The sequence below is a fragment of the Thermobia domestica genome, chromosome 2 (genome assembly GCF_964235325.1).
Source record: "Thermobia domestica chromosome 2, izTheDome1.hap1.1, whole genome shotgun sequence".
In the NCBI taxonomy this organism is placed as follows: Eukaryota; Metazoa; Arthropoda; class Insecta; order Zygentoma; family Lepismatidae; genus Thermobia; species Thermobia domestica.
In genome coordinates, this window is record NC_137455.1 from 287926058 (window position 1) to 287949560 (window position 23503).

Genomic DNA, 23503 nt, shown 5'->3' on the forward strand with positions numbered 1-23503 from the left:
GATTACGATCAGAGGAAATTAGAATGCAGAAGGAGAAGTGGGTCAAAGAAAGAAGGAGGAGAAAGAGTGGTAAGAAGACTGAAAGGAGACAAAAAGGGAAAAGAGAAGATAATTTGGTAGGGAATAGTAAGTATGGAGGAAGACTGTATTGGCCAAACTGTAGATATTAGTTTTATAGTAAAATTGGTTTTCTATGCTCAGCGATTACTTCATTATTTAATTACGGAAATTTTAGTTTTCTTATTTCTAATATTGGAAAAGAGGAATAACGTGGTGATGGGAAGTCCTCTTACTAAAATAATAATAATAATAATAATAATAATAATAATAATAATAATAATAATAATAATAATAATAATAATAATAATAATGTATATATTACCATTTGTGCTCTGTTACCTTTAGATCGACGGACGGACATTGTAGTTCTATATGATTTCTCATATTTGTGCATGGCATATTGGAATTTTCATAGCTGCTATATGTGACATACTTAATACTCAGTTGAGGCCCAATATAGAAGGAAATATTGCAATAATATGGCATTGACTGGAAAGTGGTATGATCTACTGTTCGAGAGGTTCCTTATAATCCGGTCACCACATTTGCCTTATCAGGGGATTCAATTGAAGGTAGACATTAAATTCTAATAGAGTGAAAATGTTACAAGTAGTATTCGCGTAAGGGAGTGTGCTCGCCGTTAGGGAAAGAGATACAGCAAAAAATGCAATTTGTCACGTAATAATTTAATTCACTACTTATACCGTACATAAATGAATAATAATTTCTTTCAGCAAAATACAAACCGTCAATTACTATTGTTAAGAAACGACATCATTTTAGTGCCTCAAGAGTTCATGTTTTTGATTTTCTAGTAAACTTACTCACAGTCATGTTATTCTCTCCAGTTTAATACGAGGATAAGTCAAGAATTATTCGCAATTTTGACCTAACTCTTCTTACATTCTTTATACTGACCTCTGTCTTCGTTTATTTTATTATTATGCTGTTGTGGTCATGCTATGAATGTTTGATCCTAATTCCTCCATTTGTTTTCCTTTTGTTGCAGATAGATTATGTCGTTCCATTAGAAGTTTGCACTAAAGAGGAACAACGAGGAGTGATCTGGTTTTTGTGGTCGGAAGGTGTATCAGCAACCTGACTAATTTCCAGACGATGTGCTTCTTCATCAATAGCCATTCGTCTGTCTAACAGAACCATGTCCCGTGCACGCTCAATGTTGTCATTATTTGTTATCGTCCTGCTCCTTCCTCGTGTGTAACACTTGTGCGACCATTTTTAAATTTTTCAATCCATTCGTAGACACTCTGCTGCGGCAAGACACTGTTCCCGCATTGTGTCAAAAGTCTTTGATAGATTGCGCCCCCTGATACACCTTGCGACTACAAACCCGGATCACTGCCGTTGTTCCTCTTTGGTACAAACATCTAATGAAGCGGCCATGATCTATCTGCAACAAAAGAAAGGAAAATGGAGGAATTATGATCAAGCTTTCATAGCATGACCACAATAGCATAACAATAAAATAAACGTGGACAGAGGTCATTATAAACAATACAAGAAGAGTTACGTCAAAATTGCGAATAATTTTTGACTTACCTTCTTATGATCTACCGATTGATACTTGACTTATCCTTGGACAGTGTTTTAATTAAACAGAAATTAAAAATTAATTGTTAATTATAATTTTAGGCTATATTTCTATTAACCGTGCTATATTATCATCGTGATACTGTCATAGTAAAAGCATTAACGAAATTATATTTCATTATTATTTTAACTTCAGTAAGTTCCATGGTTCTCATTCATATCATTTTGATCACCTTAAGTTCTATCAATCCGGTACGTCTTTTCACATTTTCCCCGTTAAACGATAATACGAATACAATTTAATACTGTAGAATTTTATGTAATTGAAAAATGATTGTTTATATAGGTTACAAGATATTTATTCCTTTAGAGAAATGTTTCTACCTCACAAGGGACATCACCCAATTGTCCGGCTCCGATTTCAATGAAACTTTTCTTGCTGATAGAGGATATGTATTCATTATTTGCGATGACAGAATTTTTTGCCATGGTGCATGTTTTCTATATATATATATATATATATATTATTGTTAAGAGTTGTGATGTGATTATTAGAGATTTCTACAGAAGTCCGTTACTTCCCTTTGTAAACGGGGTGTTAATGAAAGAACAACCATGTAGATACATATAACGCCTAGGGAGAAGTCGTATGGTAGGTATGACCTTGACGGCAGCCATCTTGAAATCCGCCATTTTGAATTATGGTCAAGTTTTTTAAAATGGGAATAGAGTCATACGATACATAATTTCCTAGAATTTAATTAGGAAGACAATAGTGAAGTTAATTTTAAGATACGCCCATTTGGGGAAAAGTTACAGGCATATTAATTGTTTATACTTACTACATGCGTAAGTCCCTTACCTCCACTCCTAACCCAGTATTAATGATAATAAGTGGATAAAAGCTTCGGTAATATATATTATGCCTAAAGGGAAGTGATACGGCAAGGGTATCCTTGACGGCAGCCATCCATTTTGAATTAAAGTGAAATTTTGAAAAATGAAAACCATAGCATGTGACACTTCATTTTAATAGCAAATTTTCCCAAAAAGTCAGTGGTATGCTTACTTTTGTTCTATAGTTAACCAGTATGAATTTAGGACTGCTTCTAATGTGCACCAAACGTCCATTATTCTATCTTTCAAATTGGCAATACTCCTAATTTTCACCGCATGTTTTAAGATTCCAACTGGCACTTTGCAATTGTTGCCATGGCTCATGTTTTCTAAATTTGTTACATTTCTTAAAGTTGCGATTTGTCAGTTCATGAATAGTTTTGGGTTAGGCATCCAGCAATCTTTCTGAATTTTGTAGACTTGCCATGTAATTATTTATTTCCTATGCCATGTAATTATTTATTTCCTATGCCATGTAATTATTTATTTCCTATGCCATGTAATTATTTATTTCCTATACCTGCCCTTCAAAAACTCGTTTACTGACACGAATTATCGCACAACGAAACAACTTCAGCTTTGCATTCAGGTAATACCGAAGATGTACCATGTAATGGATAGTAGATGAGACGAGAAATCAAATGAAAATTCACTTCAAAAAGGAAAACGGAATATTTTTGTTGTGTAAATCAATGGCCTTTTGTTTTGTTTTATATTTATTACTTTATTGTATATTTATTTATTTATTTATTTTCTATGGCAATTATTTAGATAGTCAGACAAAAAAGTCATTCGTTTTCTAGCGATTGTTGTCGATGATTCATGTTTGCAAGATTTATAATCAATATTGATCGGGAACTCGATTAAGTTACCCTCTTTATAAACAAGCTACCTGTTTTCATATATTTCCCTGGTACAAACAGCGTGTTGGGAACAGTCATATTATGCTTCTATGATATTTTCTATCATTGCTGCTGTTCCTTTAAAGTTGTATTTATTAAAAACATTTTATTGTTGTCGTTTGCGCAATATGTAGGCTACATTTCCTGATAATTTTGTGTTCGTATAACACCAATTTCTTATAATTTCATTTGTATTTCTTTACGTCACATAGGTCCATAGGTTCCTCATATATTATGGTTTAAAATAAATAATTACATTGCAAGTCTTCAAAATTCAGAAATATTGCTGGATGCTTATACCAACACTATTAACGAACTGACAAATCGCAACTCTTAAAAAATGTAGGCCCAATAAATTTAGAAAACATGAACCATGGCAACAATTGCAAAATGCCAATTGGAATCTTAAAACATGCGGTGAAAATTAGGAGTATTGCCAATTTGAAAGATCGAATAGTGGACATTTGGTGCACATTAGAAGCAGTCCTAAATTCATACTGGCTAACTATAGAACAAAAATAAACAGACCATTGGCTTTTTGGGAAAATTTTCTATTAAAATGAGATGTCACATGATATGGTTTTTATTTTCAAAATTTCACTTTAATTCAAAATGGCGGATTTCAAGATGGCTGCCATCAATGATACCCTTACCGTATCACTTCCCTTTAGGCATAATATATATTACCGAAGCTTTTATCCACTTATTATCATTAATACGCGGGTTAGAAGCGGAGGTAAGGGACTTACGCATGTAGTAAGTATAAACAATTAATACGCTTGTAACTTTTCTCCAAATGGGCGTATCTTAAAATTAACTTCACCATTTTCTTCCTGATCAAATTCTAGCCCGAAATTATGTATCGTATGACTCTATTCCCATTTAAAAAACTTGACCTTAATTCAAAATGGCGGATTTCAAGATGACTGCCGTCAAGGTCATACCTACCATACGACTTTCCCCCTAGGCATTATATGTATCTACATGGATCTACATGGTTGTTCTTTCCTTAACACTCCGTTTACAAAGGGAAGTAAGGGACTTGTGCAGTAATCTCTAATAACCACATCAAACTCTTAACAATTATATATATATATATATATATATATATATATATATATATATATATATATATAAAAGAAAACATGCACCATGGCAAAATTTTCTGTCATCGCAAATAATGAATGCATGTCCTCTATCAGCAAGAAAAATTTCATTGAAATCGGAGCCGGACAATTGGATAATGTCCCTTGTAGCAAGAGCGCAAGTTAAATTAATAACAATACGTAAATGTAAAGTATTATGATGTTGAATATTTTCGTGATAACATATTACGTATAACTAACATCATAGTTATAACATAATAAACAATTGTGAAATTTGAGTATTCAAAAGGGAGTCGAAAAATTACGTACATAATTATTACATCTTATTATATAGAAAATGTTTCGCAAACGTAAGTTATTATATAGTTAAAAAGAATATAATATCTCAAATCGTTCCAAAGATATAAGAAATATTGGTTTTAAATTCTGTACAAATTACTATTTTTGATTGAGACTTTAAACAAAATCTATTCCAATACTATTTAATTATATTAATGCAAAAATCCTCTACACACGGAATGAGATTTGTCGATTTTTAAAAAATTCAGGTTGAAATTTGAATGTATGTGGTGAGTACGTGTGTGAGCGTGTTTTCATATTTCCTACATGGCTTAAGCTGAAAAATTCTTTTGAAAATATTATACAATTTTACACGAAACTTTTTGCGTAGTAAGAAGTGATACTTATGGAAGTAATTTTCCAAGATAAACGCGTACAACATTCAAATCCTCAGAATCCTAATATTTGTAAATTTTACTCTAATATTTATAATTCATTATTATGATATCAGAATATCAGTAAACCATTTGCAACCTATGTACTTAAATTGTAAACGTATTTTTCTTCCCTCAGTTTCTTGTAGCATTGTGTCCCGTCTTGCAAGTTTTCTTTTTTATGTAGATTCAGAATATGTAAGAAGTTGAAATCAATGTTACATTGTCATTTGAAAAATCAACTTTACATTAAGTTGGAAACACTGGCCAACTTCCTTCTTTCTATTGACTGTCTATACATGTTATTACGCTTTTCCTATAAGGTTCTAAGTTACAAGAGACGAGCAGTATAAATTAAGCATACTATAATTACAGATCGTTATCGAACTCTTAATGAAAGCAACTAATAGAAATGGAAACTTTTATGTTTAATACAACTGCATTTAGTCTGCAGAACAGCTCCGATTCGTCGTGGAATACAAGTCATAAATGATTTCTAGAAGAATATTGTACCATTCCTCAGCAGTCAGTTCTACCAGCAAGGATGGCGAAGTGTCTACTCTGGAGTCTGAGCTCCAGAGCTGACCACAGATGTTGAATAATGTTGAGATCTAAAAATTGAGCAGGATGTGATAGGTGTCATAGTAATTTCAACTTCTTCAGCAGTGTGAATTGCATCATTGTCAGAAAAAAAAATCATTTGCACTATAGGATGTATGTGGTCTCTTAAAATGTCTACATAATCACTGGCAGTAATGCATTCCACAATCATAATCATAGAACCCACGAAATATCAGGAATTTGCGGTCCATATATTATACAGCTGTGCCTGTTTTATGATGGGAGACGACAATTCGGAACATACATTGCTTTAGGAGTCCACTGTATATAAAACCGCTGCCTGTTGTTAGAAATGATAAAATCACTTTACGGTCCTTGATCACAATCCTTTTCAATGCTTCACGATGTATGTTACTGAAGACTTCTGTTCACTATTACCCTTTGTCGATATTTCCATGATTTCTGTAGACTATCATCACCTTAAACACTATTCCTCGCGATACGCCTAGCACTTTAGATACACCTCCACCAAATGATCTTACACCTCCAACTAGTGGAAGTGGATTTACTCACTTTAAAAGTGATTTATCCCATTTTGCACCAACATATGCCTCCTTCAATATACGTCTTCGTTCTAATCTCTGATGTAAAACAGAGGATCCTACTAACAGCGGCCAGATGTTGCATTCGTATCTTCAGTGCTACCACCTCAGACATCTTACGTATGTGTTCCATACTTTTAGCTGTTTTAGTTGTTTTAATAATCATCTCTATGATATGAAAAACGTGGGTAGAGATTGTTACCTACTGTAAAAGAAACGTATTTGTGGCAAATTTTAAAATGATTGTTGCTTTCCTTCTACAACATTACAGCAAGAATTTTTGGTAGACGCCTGATTGTAATTGCAATAAATTTTCACAATTACATTATTTTACGTACTGTGTATACTATCATCCATCGTTTCATATATCCATCGTAATGAAAAGCCTTTGTGTTATTATTAATTCTCTTTGATCTTTAAAATCTTTCTTCGGTCCCCTTGTAGTAGTACTACGTCGCTCTGCTCCAAGAATGCAAAGTTTATCAATTTTCCATAGCTGCGGAAAAGCTTCTGATATCAAATCGCTGAAAATGACGTTATGATCTTCATGTTTATTGAAAACCATTTATGTAATTGGATGTGATACTTATTTAAGCAGTTATTCGAAACAACAAATTCTTTTCAAAAAAGGAAAATGTCAGTCTCCTCTAATTTTTTTTCTATTTATTCGGAGTACGTCATATGTATATTAGCAGCAATACGAAATTATTCGCATTGGTCATATGGGTCATATAAAATATCTATGTAAACAAACTGAACAACGAAAGGAAAAAAAATCTACTACTTTTGCATATCCCGGTAAACGCCCCCTGAAACCCCCTGGTTCGAATTTTGAAAAAGAAAACGACTCTGATCCCCAGCCGACTTTGGGGGCCGTATTTGGAAGTCAACGCCTGTAGAAATATCACCATTTATCTCAGCGACCACGAAAACTATGGACGTGACACTAATATCGGTCATTTTAGATTATTTTTACATGTCTCGGTGCCCCCCCCTGCAGGTGACCCTGGGCCCGCGTGGGTTCGTAAATTTGAAAGTCCTCGCTAATGGAAGTGTCACCATTGGTCTCAGCGACCTCAAAAACTATGGATTTGACACTAATATCGGCCATTTTGGATTATGTTTACGTCTCGACATCCCTATTGGTGACCTCCGGCTCGTAGCAGAATGGGGTGAATTTGGAAGTAATTGCGATCGGAGGTTCACCATTGATCTCAGCGACCATGAAAACTATGAATTCGACACTAATATCGGACATTTTCTACTACTTTTACATGTCCTGATAAACGCCCATCCTCCAAGACCCCCCCTGGTTCAAATTTTTAAAAGAACCCTTTGTTTCGGTCTGGGGCCTGGACCAAGGTACCCGTGGCAAAAATTTGGTAAGTCTCGGTCCACTCGTCTAGTGCCCAAGTCACACACAGACAGACGTATATATATAATCTTCGTAATTAATTTTATGGTAGAAGATTAGATGGCAAATTCTGCAAGAAAATTGTGATCTTAATAGTGTAATTCGAAAGCAGATAGAAGGCTAAAATTAGATAATGTAACAGTAGGGAATTCTACCTTTTTCTCGACACTACTGTAGACGGATTAGCTAGATATCGGTTACAGAGAATTACAGAGATATATTTGGAATATAAAATGACAATGGCGCAGTCATATTAGAATATAATACGCTTCCTGACTGATGTGAGTGAGTAAAAAAGGTTAGATACAAATATAAAGACTTGGATACTATCAGAGCTACAACAGAGAGACGAACAGGTTGCTCTACTAAAACAGGAAATTGTTGGACTAAGACGTTCTCAGTAAACCAAATTTCCAGAAAATTGGTTTGGACGGGATTAACTATACAGAGACAAGAGTAAAAACATGTAAGAGATGTCAAAGAAACCACAATGAAAATTTTTGCCCTGCAAGAAGAAAGAGATGTTTCAGGTGCTTATATTTTGGACATTATGCGAAAGTATGCTATTCAAAAACCTTTAATCTGAATTTCAGATTTAAACACGCAAACGCGAGCTCAAATTCCTCAATGAATGTGCTGGAAGAGAATGAAAAACAAGCAAGTGTACCAAAGTTAACAGTATTGGAAGAAAAGTTAGTCAAATTAAGGGCTTAAACAGTTTTCACTTAGAGAAAGGGCATCACATATATGGAAAAAAAATAGCAAACAGGGCAAAGTTCTGTTGGCATCCAAGACCTTGGAAAAGCCAATAAGGTGAAAAAGGAAAAAGTAAACAAGTGTTAGGCTGAAAGTGTATGCAATACTTGCACATGCGTATGTTAACCGTGTGTATGATAAGTTAGTCTGTGGAATCCAGAAATATACAGATTAAAGATTTGAACGAAGCAGCACACAAGATGGAGGTAAGCTTATTATCGAGTTTTACTCTGTTATTTAATTCAATTGATTACACTGCCCAACATGATTTTTACCTGTGGGAAAATAATAGGTGATTCTGAATGACTTTGGTGCGTAGAAAACGAAAATGATGACAATTTTTGCACATATTGCATGACATATAGCCTATTTCGCTCATACATGTAATTTCTGAAATGAAGAAAATAAAGTAAGTCCAGTTAACCGTTTAGAATCGAAGAGTGGAAGTTCAAAATACTTTGCCATAAAGACACTGTGCCTCTCAAAGCCCTATTACCTCTTTTTTTCAAGTAGATAAGAATTATAAGCAGTGTTGCCAACAACGTTAACAATAATATCACTAAACATACCGCGAAAAGTATCTGGAAACCTTAATTGTAATGGAAATAATGCTAGTTTATTCGCAGTACATTTTAAAAGTCGCCAAATCCCTAGTTTAACAATGGTAAACGAAATAAATATCGTGTCTAAAATATGTTATCAAATCACTAGATTTAGTGACACAATCCCTAATTAGCAACATTAATTGTAAGCAGGATTACAAGAGGCAGCACAAACGCAAGCGTTTGTAAGGAAGGTAAGATGCATATCTCGATACAATATAAGTTATCAATGGTGTAGACACTTGATAATGACAAGCCTGACAAAGGGGGATACTTAATAATGAAATCATCATCAAAAGTTTGAATAGATATTTCCAAGGCCTTTTATAAACATCTTATCTCCGTGAACAAAGTTATTCTCTAGACCACTGTTACGAATGATTCAGTAAGCTGATTTAAAAAGAGAGTTGCACGATATTATAAGTATGTTAAAACCTTATAGGCGTCATCATGTAATAATGTGTATCGAAACGTTTTAATGAACGTATAATACAGTGGAACCTCGATTATCCGACACAGTTTCCGGCTATTTCTTAATCCCTATTCAACCGATCTATTTCAAATTTTGGAGAATATAACTAGAAATCCTTAGAAGCATACCTGCCAAATTTGCTGTAAATCGGTTGAATAAGGGCTGAGAAATATCCCGAAAACTGTATCGGATAATCATGGTTGTACTGTCTATTATAGTAGTCCGAACAGATTCATATCCAAATAATGAATCTGTTCATATCTTTTGAACCTGACGTGACAGGGCATTTTTATGGTGATTTTCAAAATCAGCGTGACCGTTTCCTTAAGAATCACCTATTTTGATCGCGGAGGTATAAAAAAAGTTTTTATTTCTTACTTACAATATTTGTATTTTTTGTATTTTGTGTTGTGAACTTTGTTTAATGAAGATCAAGTGGAATATATCTGGTGTCACTGTTCCTTCATAATTCTAACACTTTACATGCTTTACAATACATATTTTTTCAAGGCAATATTGTCTTAATGAATGTGTCGTTATTCTAAATACTTTAAATACAATTGTGTACTTTATAACAAACTTAGTGTCATAGTTAGTGCTGGATTTACGTAAGGCTAAACAAGGTATAGCTTAGGGCCCAACTCTCTTGGGAGCCCCCCAAAATTTAAAAGGAAACCAGCTGTACATTTCCAAAAATAAGATAAAATAAAATCTACATACAACAGTGTGCTTCTATGATGTAAGTAATGGGGCCCTTCCTGCTAGCCTGCACTCTAAAATGTCAGTGACAAAGGGCAGCTGAACATAATAAAAGGCCCAATCACCTTCAATAGCTTAGGCTTTATCAAACCTACATCCGGTTCTGGTCATAGTAGCCTATATGAAAGTATGAGAATCCTAAATTGTATTCTTATAGTGTAACTGAAATTATATTTTAGAATTTTAAATTTTCCTCTAATGACTAGTGACATTTTGAATGATGTTTTTCTGTTCAGTAAGTGAGACGTAGCAGATGCGAACTATAGACAAATTAGGAGAATGTCTTCTATAGACCTACACAGCATAACAGAGGATAAAATTATTATCTCATCCATGTTTTTGGCTAGCGTACGTGCGATTGGCGTGAGGTGGTCGGGCTCGATTCCCGGCGTTAGCTCATGTGGTTTGGATCCCACGTTAAGCTGTAGGTCGATGTTTCATATAGCCTCGCGCCTTAAAGATACTCTAAACTCAAATCTAACTAACCAATCTATGTTTTGTTATTATCTTCCATTTTCCTTTTCTGATATTCATTTCCATATATTGTCAATTTCGTTCCTCTTTAAACCTTTAACCAAGTGAAGAAAATTAAAGAATTGAGCAGCTAAGGGAAACATAATGTTGTATAATATTTTTTATCTTTCGAGTAAACTGGGAAGGAAGGTTCACCATCCCCATGCAAATCAATGTAATGTCACATACCAAACAAGATTTATTTGCCATCTGCAGGTACATTTCGAAAATTAAACTACCTACATAGTGTTCTATAGTTGAATCCCAGCCAATTCCACCTAAGAATTCGATTTCACTGGAAGTGGTACTTATTATATTCTTCCGAGCCCCTCAATCATCGTTCATTACAGTGGACAACAAATTTTAAGTTTTTTCATTCTTTGGAAATGAAAAGTACATTTTCTTATGCAAATGAGGATCCTAAATACGAGAGGATAATAAAAATGCTGAATTGGTTCGAGTTTAAGTGTGATCGACAGAAATATATGTTATGTAGTGTTGACACTCTCAGATTCTTGCATTTTCTATATTGACTTTCACTTAAGTAGCTACTGCTTCAGTATTGTTCATCCTGAGTATCGTGGTTCATATGTCATTCGATTCAGCATAAACCAAGCTTGCAAATGATACCATGCGCATGTGTATATGATATACTAGAGACGGAAAAATTGAGAATTTGTTGTCCAAAAAATCCTTTTTTTCAAATGTAGCGCCCCTGTTGCGGCTCCAGCTACAGTTACCTAAATATAATATACCTTGAAAATTATTGTGGATCATACGTAATACGTGTGAAAAGTTTCATTATAATATCTACAATAGTTATGAGGAAAAATATTTCTCAGTCCTGCTTGACAATACCAAATTTCATATAGGGAGAAGTGAGATATAAAATAAAAGAATCTAAACAGTACTATTCAACTGAGTATCATGACTTATACGTCATTCTCTTCAGTATAAAACAGGCCTTCAAATAGTACCATGGTAATGTGTGTGTGTGTGATGTACGAGAAAAGAGAAATTTGGGGTAAAATTGGGAATTTGTCGTCCAAAATCGCTTTTTCAACTGTAACGTCCCTTGGTGCGGCCTGGCTACAGATACCCAAATTTAATATATCTTGAAAACTATTCTGGTTTATATGTAATGCGTGTGCCAAGATTCACTGATAGTCTTGTCCTGCTTAACAATACCAAATTTCATATAGGAGAAAAGGGATATATAAATTAAAAATAAAGTGTCATTCGTATGTAAAGAGTGGAAAATGCATTTTCTTATAACGTTAGACCCTCCACGCATGAGACAAAAAATCACTTGAAGTAAGCATATAGGTTCTAGTATGATAATTGATTATATATGTGCGCGGCACAGCGTTTGTCCCAAAGAATGCACAAGGGTTAGTGAGAAAATAAAGCTATATAGAATGGAAGTGATAAAACAAATCTTACATGGTTATTACAAACGGCATCTCTTTGTCGTTTGTATTATGGTTCTGGAACATCTCTAGCAATTGTCCAATTATAATCAGCAAGCATATTCTTGCTCCAGTGGCACTGGTATCGTTTCTCCATCTTAGATATAAATAACGATGGAAATGTTCCCCATGTTCATTGCTGACTGCTCCACAATTTTCTGGGAAGAGATCTATGTGAGAGTGCAACATGTACGTTTTTAGTGACATATTACACCCCATGGCTTGGTAGGAAGATATTAGGTGCTCCACTAATTCATTATAGCTCTGAGATTTCTCGTTTCCTAAATACAAAACCATCACCACGTTTCGGAAAGATTTCCATACAATCTTCTCCTGATCTAACACTGCATCAAATTCAGGATCATTGAAGAGTTGTCGCGTTTGAAAGCCAATAAATATTCCCTTCTTGATTTTAGTTTCAGTAATTTGTAAAAATTTAGGCAGAATATATTTGAAGGCATCATATGTTTGGTTCATACTTTTAACGAAATTCATACTTTTAAACGTGATTAAACACAATTTGATATATAAAGGAGAAAGTAAAACTCTGCTGGAATGTATCAAAGGAACATGTTCAACATTCTTTGCTCCTGGCTCCAAAGATTTACGGTGTGGTTAGTCTTTTCTTTGATGTAATGGGAAGCCTTATCACAGCTATCCCATTTGCATAGAAAACAGCAATATTTTGTATAGCTGAGCTGCAGGCCATCATAGGCTTTCTTTATGATATGTGTCAAATTTCGTTTTTAACTGGCAAATTTTCCTTCGCCGTAAACGTAAAAAAAAAAAAAAAAAAAAAAAAAAAAAAAAAAAAAAAGTGCAATCAAATTAGCAAAAAGTAAGGAACAAATTAGTAACAAGGTGAAAATTGGTACAGATGTTGGGAATGATGTTCTAAACAACATACTAAAAGTCCCCAGAAATCCAAGGTGACATTCGTCGCCACATTGGAAAATGGCGGCCGGAAGTGTCAAATGAACAATTCCCAGATAAAAATAGCAATATCTTCGCTATGGTTGAACATAAAGAGATAAACTTAGTGTCGTTTTATAGAACATAGATAACACAATATGTTTTAAAGAGAAACAATTTTTCATAAAACGCATACTTTTAGAAATATTAAGCTCTAAATTCTAAAATTCCGAAAATTACCGTCAAACTGATTTAAAATTTTATTGAACTTACGGTGTAATTATTAACAAGTTAAAATTTAACATAGGTGATGATAAAAGGTTATTTAAATGACATACTAAAATCCCACAAATTCTTCGTTCGCCATATTGAAAAATGTACAAATGTCCGAAGTAATTGAAAGATAATATTTTGTTAAGTGAAATACAAAATCTGAACCGGGCTAAATATTTTAGAAACTGTAAATGCAGTTTATTCGAAGCCAACTGGGATAATTGGTGGTGCAAGGGGAAAACATTATGACGTGTTTAAGGTTGTCCTCCGCCATATTGGAGACCGCTATCTTGGAAGCAACTTGTTATTTTAAAGGGCAACATGGTCGTTTGACATATTAAACAACATCCTCGTTCGAAGAGAAACCCAATGGTAAGGTTATTTTTCCAAAACCTACAACTGTTTTGAAGTTGTGAATAGATTTAGGATATGTTATATGTGAAATGCTGTGAAATGTGCTGTGCGAAGTTTCCAATTGAAGGATAAAGATAAAGTAAAAAGCAAGCTTTGTAACATCTCATATTACGTATTCTTTAATAATCGGTTAGCAATTCCAATTAAATTTCCACTACTACTTTCATCCTATCTACTTTTCTCTGTATGCTCGGAAAGGTATATTACACATTGCAAGAACGAGGGTAGCACCAAGAAGTTTGTATAATTCTTGAAGCGAAAGAGTATTATTTCTTTTATCGTTTCTAGTTCTTTAGCCAATGTACCTTGTAAATTTCGCTATTCATGTACGAGACACGAACAGTGTTGAATTCAGACATTTTCACCCGGGGGGGAATGTGAATTCCTCGGGGGGAAGGGTTGTTTTTCTGTATTTTTGCAAGAAAGCAGCATATTTAACAATTCCATTCACATGCACATCTTACCTAATACCGAGACTAATTGCTGATAAATATTCAATGAGAGATTATAATTTAAAAAAAAAACAATCGTTTAATTTTATCTAAAACATTAAATAAAGACTGGCAAAAATATTTTAGACTAAACTTTAACAGCTATTTACAGTAGCTATTTTTGTTATTATTTCCTATGTTCAGTAGTTACTGTTTGTTACTAATGTAGAAGTTTTCAAAAATATTTAAATTAACGCAAATATTTTTTTGTCCTAAAACAAACATACATAGGAATATCTTAACAAAAAGTTATCATTCTTTCTCACACTTCTGATTCTAAATCAAGCATATTAGCCTTGGTTTCTTCATTGCATACACATCAATAGTTTAGTTTACGAAATCTTCAGTAGGACTGTCTTCAGTAGGATTTTCCACGACTTTGTGCCGTGTCATGGGAAATCAGCGCTTGGGGCGAGAGTATACCACGGTAGCCCCGTACGTGTGAGTGAGGTCGACAAACCAGCCGCGAAAGGTGAGAAAATTTTAAAAAGTAAACCCTTTTCCTTGATTTTGAGCACTTTCTATTACTTTTTTCCTTTCATTTTATATATGTGCACATGCCTACATGTGCATATGTGTTTCATTCCTCTCTTTTTTCTTTCCTTCTTTTCTTTTCCTTTTCCCTCCCGAATTTTGCGCCCCTTACTTCGGCGCCCGGGGCCGTTGCCCCTTCCCCATTGCACGGCACTGAGCAGGATCTTCGTCACCTTCAATAGCAATCCTTCACTTATATACTACTATTATATTGATAAATTCGATATAAATCTCTAATCCAGGAGGGATAACTGTTCCTCCCTGATCCCTCTAAATCTCACCCTTTATCTCACTTATTTTTAGTTAAAGAAAGGTGTGTTTATTTTAACAATCGTAAAACACATTTACGTCTGTTATTTCCGATGCGAGAAATGGAATTTAGGCGCTCTATTTCAAATAATGCAAGAACTGTACATTTTCAAGGAACTGAATGAAGTCTGCTGACATCAGAGATCATATGGAATGATCAAAGCCCTATCTTTCCTTTCCTATCTCAATCTGTGTTAGTGCTACCTACAGTACTAATATATAATATAGGGCGAGAGTGTACAAATCTTTCTTCAACAGTTGAAAATTTCATGTTCTGCCAAACTCGGTCTCATAGCGTTAAGAAATATAGGTTTTATTGACTATTTTGGTGTTCTATCTTAGATGTTAATTGTTTAATATTTATATACAATGGGTCTCCGTCATTTATATGAACAGATGGTGATCAGAAAAATGGAAACACCTGAACGAAATTGCAACTTACCAGATTAGTATGGTATCGGGTCACTTTTCGCCTTCAGAACAGCCTTGATGCGACGTGGGATGGAGGCATAGAGGTCGTGAATGGTAGCAAGTGGAATTTTACACCATTCCTCGTGCAGGACATCGGCCAGTTCTGTGAGAGGGGATGGAGGTGGAAATCGTCGCCGGAGTCGTGTTTCCAAGACGGACTACAGATGTTCAATTATGTTGAGATCTGGGGATTGGGCGGGCCTGGGGAGGTGTTGAACTTCATCCCGATGTTACTCAAACCACGCTGAAACAACGCCAGCTGTGTGAATGGGTGCATTATCATCCTGGAAGATGGCGTCATTGCCCGGGAACAACATCCGGACCATAGGATGCAAGTGGTCTCCTAAAATTGCGACATAATCGTTGGCAGTGATTCGTCCGTTAAGTGTGACGACAGGACCCAATGAAAACCATGATATGGCGGCCCACAGCATCATCGAGCCGACGCCATGTTTCACAGTTGGGCGGAGACACTGCAGATCATAAGCTTCTTTGGGCGTTCTCCACACATAAACACGGCCCGTGGTTGGGAATAAGGTGAAGGATGACTCATCCGACCACATCACACGTTTCCAGTCCTCAACGGTCCAAGTTGCATGGTCGCGGCACCATTTGCGGCGTGCGAAAGCGTTATGGTCCCTGATGAGCGGTTTGGCCCGTGCAACACGACCCCGTAAGTTCATGTCATGTAATTCGCGGCGGAATGTGATTGTCGAAACAGGGTGGGGGAGGTGCTGATTGAGTTCCTCCGTCACTTGCTCCGCAGTGGCACGATGGTTCTGCGTGACAATGAGCTTTAATACCCGGCGTGACCTGTCACTCATGATTTTCTTCCACCCACTGTTCCGCTTCCCCGATGTGGTTTTCCTGTGTGTTGTGTAGGCCGTCATCACCTTCGACACTGTCCCACGCGACACACCTAACACAGTAGCCACTGCCGTCACGCTCACTCCACATAACCGCTCACCAACAATTAGCCCTCTTTGAAAATCTGAGAGGTCTCCCATTTTACACTACCTCCGTCTGCTGCAGCCACTGGACACTGCTGTTCCACTGCGCCTGACGTAGTATGGAGACCGACCTGACACCCCCCCAGCGGTCCGGCGCTGCGGGCGCCACGACATCACTGCCAACCCATACATGTGACGTGTTACCAACTACAGGTGTTTCCATTTTTCTGATCACCATCTGTATATTGAGAGATGGATTTCGTCTGCACGTGCACGGAAAGAAAAGCAAATAATTGGGTGAAGTAATTTCTACATTTTGTGACTGAAATTTTGGAAGTTTCTCCAGGGGGAATGAATTTTCTTCGGGGGGAGATTCCCCCCGGGCTACCCCCTGAATTCATCCCTGGACACGAATCAGCTAATATAATTATATAAATTTATTCTTACTTCATTAATGCATCACCTATACATTTGTCAGAGATCTTATGAGTTCGTTTATATAATAACTTAAGACAGGCATGTAATAATATAATGATTGAAAGGGATACCATGTATTTCAATTCCTTTACTTTTAAGAATTCTTGAGAAAACGTTGAAAAAATAAATACAAACTGTACCGGTTCACGGGTGGGTGTCCTTCAACATTTGCTAGTTCAACCACTCTGTGGTTATGAGCCTGCTACAAATAAACTCTCAGAAATGTCTCCTCTGTGTACGTAAGAAACATACACAGATCTTGAAAAGGATTTCTTTCCTTCTTGTGTGATTTTCAGGAGCTTTTGATGCATTTTGTAGGTTTCATAATATTATATGATTATTTAAGGATTTTTACACCTTCAATGAAGTAGTGAACTTTGTATGAAGAAAACCCACAAATAATAGCATTGCAAGTAGGTCCCTTCACAATATAACATCTTTTTAAAAGTGCGTTTCATCACCCTATCAGAAGTCCAACTCTTAAGAGGTTAAGACACCTCAGTTTCTTACATGCTTACAGTTTATTTTCATATTAAAAATGAGGACGCGGTGGCTCAGTGGTAAATGCTCATCTCGGGTGCGTGAGATCTCTAGTTCGATCACAGCTCATGCCAAATGGACTTTGTGGAGATAAAACATTGTGTGTGTGAGTTATCTCGGGATTTTTCTGTTTCCTCCTACTTTCGTAATATCACGATGATCATCCACCTTATTATCACCCTCTTCCCTTAGACTCGGTGCATGATTTCAGGTCCTTAAACTCAAAAAAATTAAATATATAATTATCAGTTTCACAAAACAGGTTCTAAGGACATCTGTAGTTTTAAAAGAGTTTGAAGACTGCAAACCTTTTTGGAAGTGTTAACAAAAGGGGGTTCTCTTTTCTAATAACCACTAGGTCTTTCTTATGTGCGTCTTCACTCAGTTATTTAGATATCTTGACTGATTTTTCTTAGGAGTTTGGTTGCAGATTTGAATATTAAATTATAATTAAATTGATATTTTAAGCAGTTTTCGAGTTATATAAAAGACGAAATTTCATATTCATATTACACGTATAATGTATTACACGCCACTTTCCTACGTAACCAATTTCATTTGTTTTGATTTGGAGTTTGCCGTACTGTTCAGCAGCGAAGATATATGAGATGTGGACCTACTGTTTAACGTGGGATCCGAACCACATGAGTTCTCGCCAGGAACCAAACCCGGGTCTCCCTCACCAAAGGCGCGTGCGCCAACCGCTCAGCCACGAGGGAGCTCTAAGTAACCAATTTATGAAACGTTGTATGCGCCATTATTCCTAACAAAAATCACCAGGCTCAATATTCTTTGGAAGATTAGAGACACTCCCCCTATTGGAAATCGAACTTATCTCTCTTTGACATTTTCACTCACGTACTTTTGCAACACCACAATTCAACAACGATCGCATTCATTTGTATACTTGCAGCTTTTCCAATACTGTTGACTTCTAAGTTCAGAAGAATCTCATTAACTTACTATGATTCAGGTATCTTTTTCTAAAATCTGGGTATTCAGGTGAGTAGAAGCTTCCTGAACAACGAAGTGTTCTTCTTTTCTTTCTTTAGAATTACATAAATTTTTAAATAAAATATTTCGATAATATAATACGTTATCACCGAAAATTATTTAAACATTTTGTTTAAAGATTTAAATATTTTTTTTCTTCATTTTATGTAGGATATAAGTGTATGGTTGCAGCAGCGTCATAAATATATAGTACACAGATTAAATATTCATGGAAGAATTCACCGTTACGCAAGGGATGCAAATTAATAAAAAAATCCTCAATGTTGTCTGAAAAATATACAGAAAAATGAATTGTCTTTGCTGTTAAACTTTGTAATATTCTTAGTATATAACAAAGATTTGAAAAATCTAAAACAAAGTAAATTTTTGAAATCTGATACACTTTGAGAGCCAAGATTTTTCTTAGTCTTTGTGAGTATATCGAAAAGACTGGCTTTGAAAAGTTTGGACATCTGGAAAATTTCTTAAAGCTAATGTGAATAATTATGCTTATATACATTCAGGAAATAAAGTGTTTTGATGTGTGGTTATTTATTGGACTTTTGATATGCACTATTCCCACACAATTTTCTCCATGATTTTATAACACAAAGTCTCTTAAGTCTGAAATTTGACACTTTACAGGGGATTATTTTGTTACCTTATAACAATATCTATATATAGTACCCTCAGATTGAAGACTACCTAACCAAGAAATATAAGTAACTTGGTTGACCTAATACTCTTCCCTCTGTAGCAGAAAATAGTGGGTTATTTTGAGAAGTAAATTGATCTGACATCCCTCTAGAACCCATTAATTGGCTTCCATGATGTGTGAGGAAGGAACATTTGTTTTGGACACTCACCTGTTGTATTTGAGGCGTCTTCGTATTCGTCATCGTAGTTGTAGTTATCGTCCTCCTGCTGCTGTTGGGACACCGTCATCCATACCAGGGCGAACAGGTGCAGGAGAACAACGTTCATTGCCTCATCGCAGCTAAAAACACGGAACAGAGAGTCGAACCGAGGTCCGCAACACCCGCCGCCTCGGACGACGCCATGCACTCCACTGAACCATCGCGTCGACGAACCCGCGCATCGCTCGATTGGGATGCCTTGTCGTTTTCTCCCTTTAGCATCGACCTCGCCTGGGAAACAGCCCTCCCGCGCACTTATATAACCATCCCTGCTCCCTTTACAGACCCTAAAAGTCTACCCATAACATTTGACCTTAATTTCCTCTTACACAATTACATGTGTGTAGAAAGGATTGGATAATACAAGACGGGGCCATCTCAGTATTGTTGTACTTAAATCTTACGCAATAATATTCGACAGATTTTATTCTTTGCTATGTTATCTTCAATATAAATAATCTTGCAAAGGCTTTGCTCATATTCTTTTACAGATTGTCTCGAACACTCTAAGATATTGAATGCTAATGGCGTTAGTATTCAAATGTTTTAATTTTAATTCGTGCTACTTAGAACTTTTGAAATACCTAACGCTTCATAAAAATGGGAAAAGTAAATATTTCGGCCCAAAGACAATTGTGTTGTAATTTTTTGTTGGTATGAGTTAGTTAAAATGATAGATTTAAATTATAGTTGCTCACTTAGAATTATTTCAACAACTATTTCTTAATTTAATGAATTATTTCAACAATTCTTTGTTTATTCGTAGTTATGTGAACAACTGCTTATTGTTTTTTATCTACTAATTAAAGTATAGAATAATTTCAACAATTATTTCTTTATTAAAGGAATCATATTTCTTTCTTGAAAACATAACATTTATTTTAAAACAATTATTTTTTCCTGCTGAGAATTCTTTGAACAATTGTTTTAAAATATTTTAAATTACTTGTTTCTAAAAATAATTATTTTAGAAACAGTTTATTAAAAGAATTATTGGAACAATTATTTCATTATTATTGGGAGAGTTATTTTTAAAAAAATGTGTGTTTATTCAAGGAATCATTTGAACAATCACTTCTTTAAATAAAAAAATAACAATAGTTTTTAAAACAACCATTGTTTTTCCAAATAATTATTTGAACAACTCTTCGTTTATTCATAAAATTATTGAAACAATTATTTGCTTATTCCTAGAATTAACTGAACAATTATTTTCTTAATCAAAAATTAGGTAAACAATTGTTTGTTTTCCCAAAGAGTTATTTGAATATCTTGTCTCGTTATTCACAGAACTATTTGAACAATTACTTGCTCATTCAAAAACTAATTTGGCAACCACTACTTTTTTTAGTGTTACAACTGCTACTTGTTTAACTAAAAACATAATTTAAATAAGTATATTTGTTTGTTCATACAATTATTTTTTATTCGCAGAATACTTTTAACAAACATTTTTATCCAAAGAGTATTATAATTATTTTGAAATCCTTATTATAACAATTACAAGTAGTATGTGGCGTATCTGTTAGGAGATTTGTATCATTGTTAGACAAACACAAAAAAATACGTACAATAGTTAAGAATATTTTACATACACAATGTATAAACAAATGTTCTACAGCGTATATATAAAAATGGATGCATATGTGTATGTATGTTCTAGCCTAGCTTTGGAACGCCTTGAGCAATGTCAACTAAACTTAGTACATATATGACTTAAAATCTAAAAAAAAAAAAAAAAAAAAAAAATCCTAAGGTCTAAGACATCTGTAGCACCCCTGGGGATTGGGATGGGAAAGAGGTTACGTTTTCTGTAAATTTAACAACCTCTAAATCAGGCATCTTATTATTTAATTGTTATTTATAGTGGTATGCGAGGATTTATGCTATACTAATTAAATTTAGGAGTATTATTAGGCAACTCTTTGTAAACTAGAACTGTAACAGGTGATTCCTCACATCAAAATATGAGAAAAAGTTCATATAGACCTGTGGGGGAAAGTACATAATTTCAGAGCTAGGGCTGTCCAAAATCGCGAAAAGGCCAAATTTCAAGAGGCCCTATTTCGAATTTGAGAAACTGTGGGAGGTGGTTCTTATCAGCGTAAAGGAAATCGTGCATACGCAGTCCAACTCTGCACATTTCATTAACGTTCAATGAGTGTACAAAGTATTCCCTGCAGGGTGAAATTCCCAGACATGCCATTAACCGAATTTTGAGAAATGCTCTGACTTTAAGATTGGTCCATACTAAGCAAATGATAAGTCTTGATAGCAGTGAACACGGAATTCTTTGGCGCGATGTCGGAAGTGTTAAGGAACGTCAGCAGCACGATCTTTCGTACTCGGGAAAACGCATGCTACGATGTTTTTTTATCACGCTTATAAGTGAAGAAAACGTGAAATATTCCATGACTACGTACATCGCCACACACGTTATTCTGAATACAAAAAATCATAAAGCTGCCGGTTCCTAACACTTCCGACTTCCCTCCGAAGCATTCAAGTATGTCCATTGTTGTCAATGCTTACTTCCTTCTTACTTTGGACCCTCTTTGAAATCAATGTATATCTGAAAACTCTATTGAGGGCACATCTGAGAATTATACCCTGTAGGGAATACCCTGTACACCTATTGAAAATTCATGAAATATGCATTTTGGGGTTGTGTATGCGTGGCGTAAAAGCGCTGATAAGGACCACCATCCACAGTTTCTAGAATTCGAAATAGGGCCTATTGAAATTGGGATTTTTCGCGATTTTGGACAGCCCTAGCTCTGAAACTATGCACTTTTCCCCATAGGTACATATGAACTTTTTCTCTTATTTTAATGCGAGTAATCACCTCTTACGGTTTGTCGGTATAATTCATTAACACCGTGTATATGAAAATGATAATATTTCGTGGGAAAACACCCTTAAGACTCAGTGCAAAACAAAGAGAACTTGAAGAGGCCGATCATTTCAAATATCTGGAAAGTATTTTGAGAAGACACGCTTACTGCATTAAAGATATCAGGTCAAGAAATAATATAACAAAAGAAGCATTCAACAAGAAATGATCACTCCTAACTACCAGGATTAACATTGGACTAAGAAAGAAGCTGGTCAAGTGCTATATATTGAGCATGAGATTGTATGGTTCAGAAACTTGGACATTACGGAAGTTAGAGAAGAAATACTTGAGAGCTTTGAAGTGTGGTGTTTGAGGAAGATGAAGAAGACAAAATGGACAGAGAGAATAACAAACAAAGATGTTTTAAAATAAGTAGGAGAGAAGAGGACGCTCATATCCAGCATCCTTCGTAGAAAGACCAACCGGACTGAACATATCTTGAGAAGAAATTGCCTTCTTTATACCGCCATAGAGGGCGAGGTGGAAGAAAAGCAAGGAGTAGAAAGAAGAATAACACAACTTATCGATGACTTGAAAAGTAAAAGAAAATATTGGCGAAAAAGTTGGAAACTGAAAATTGATAACCGTTGAAGAAACTTTTCCAGACCCTAAAGTGAGGGTATGTATTAGTTCCAGGACCTGCCAACATGCAAAATATAATAATAATAATAATAATAATAATAATAATAATAATAATAATAATAATAATAATAATAATAATAATAATAATAATAATAATAATAATAATAATAAATAGATGTGTGTGTGTGTATTTATGTTTCAGAAAATGAAATTGCATCTTTTTACTTTAACGTTCCACGATTATGCCCTTTGGAAATTAAACTTTTTGTGCTCTTTTACCAGAAATCGATCCCAGAACCATGTAGATCAAACGCGCACGCGCTAGCCACTGGGTTATATGTGTTCCAGCACAACGTATCATATCACT

At 35.1% G+C, this 23503-nt stretch overlaps 1 protein-coding gene across 2 annotated transcripts in view; it reads right to left on the reverse strand.

Annotated features, from left to right (window-relative positions):
* The window catches only part of LOC145678552 (uncharacterized), a 273608-nt gene extending 253804 nt beyond the window's left edge, over positions 1-19804 (reverse strand). For both annotated transcript variants that reach the window (XM_081748837.1, XM_081748836.1), the window contains exon 1: positions 19608-19804. The gene's annotated coding sequence lies outside the window, so the exon portion shown is untranslated. The remainder of the gene's footprint in view (positions 1-19607) is intronic.
* Between the last annotated feature and the right edge of the window lie 3699 nt (positions 19805-23503).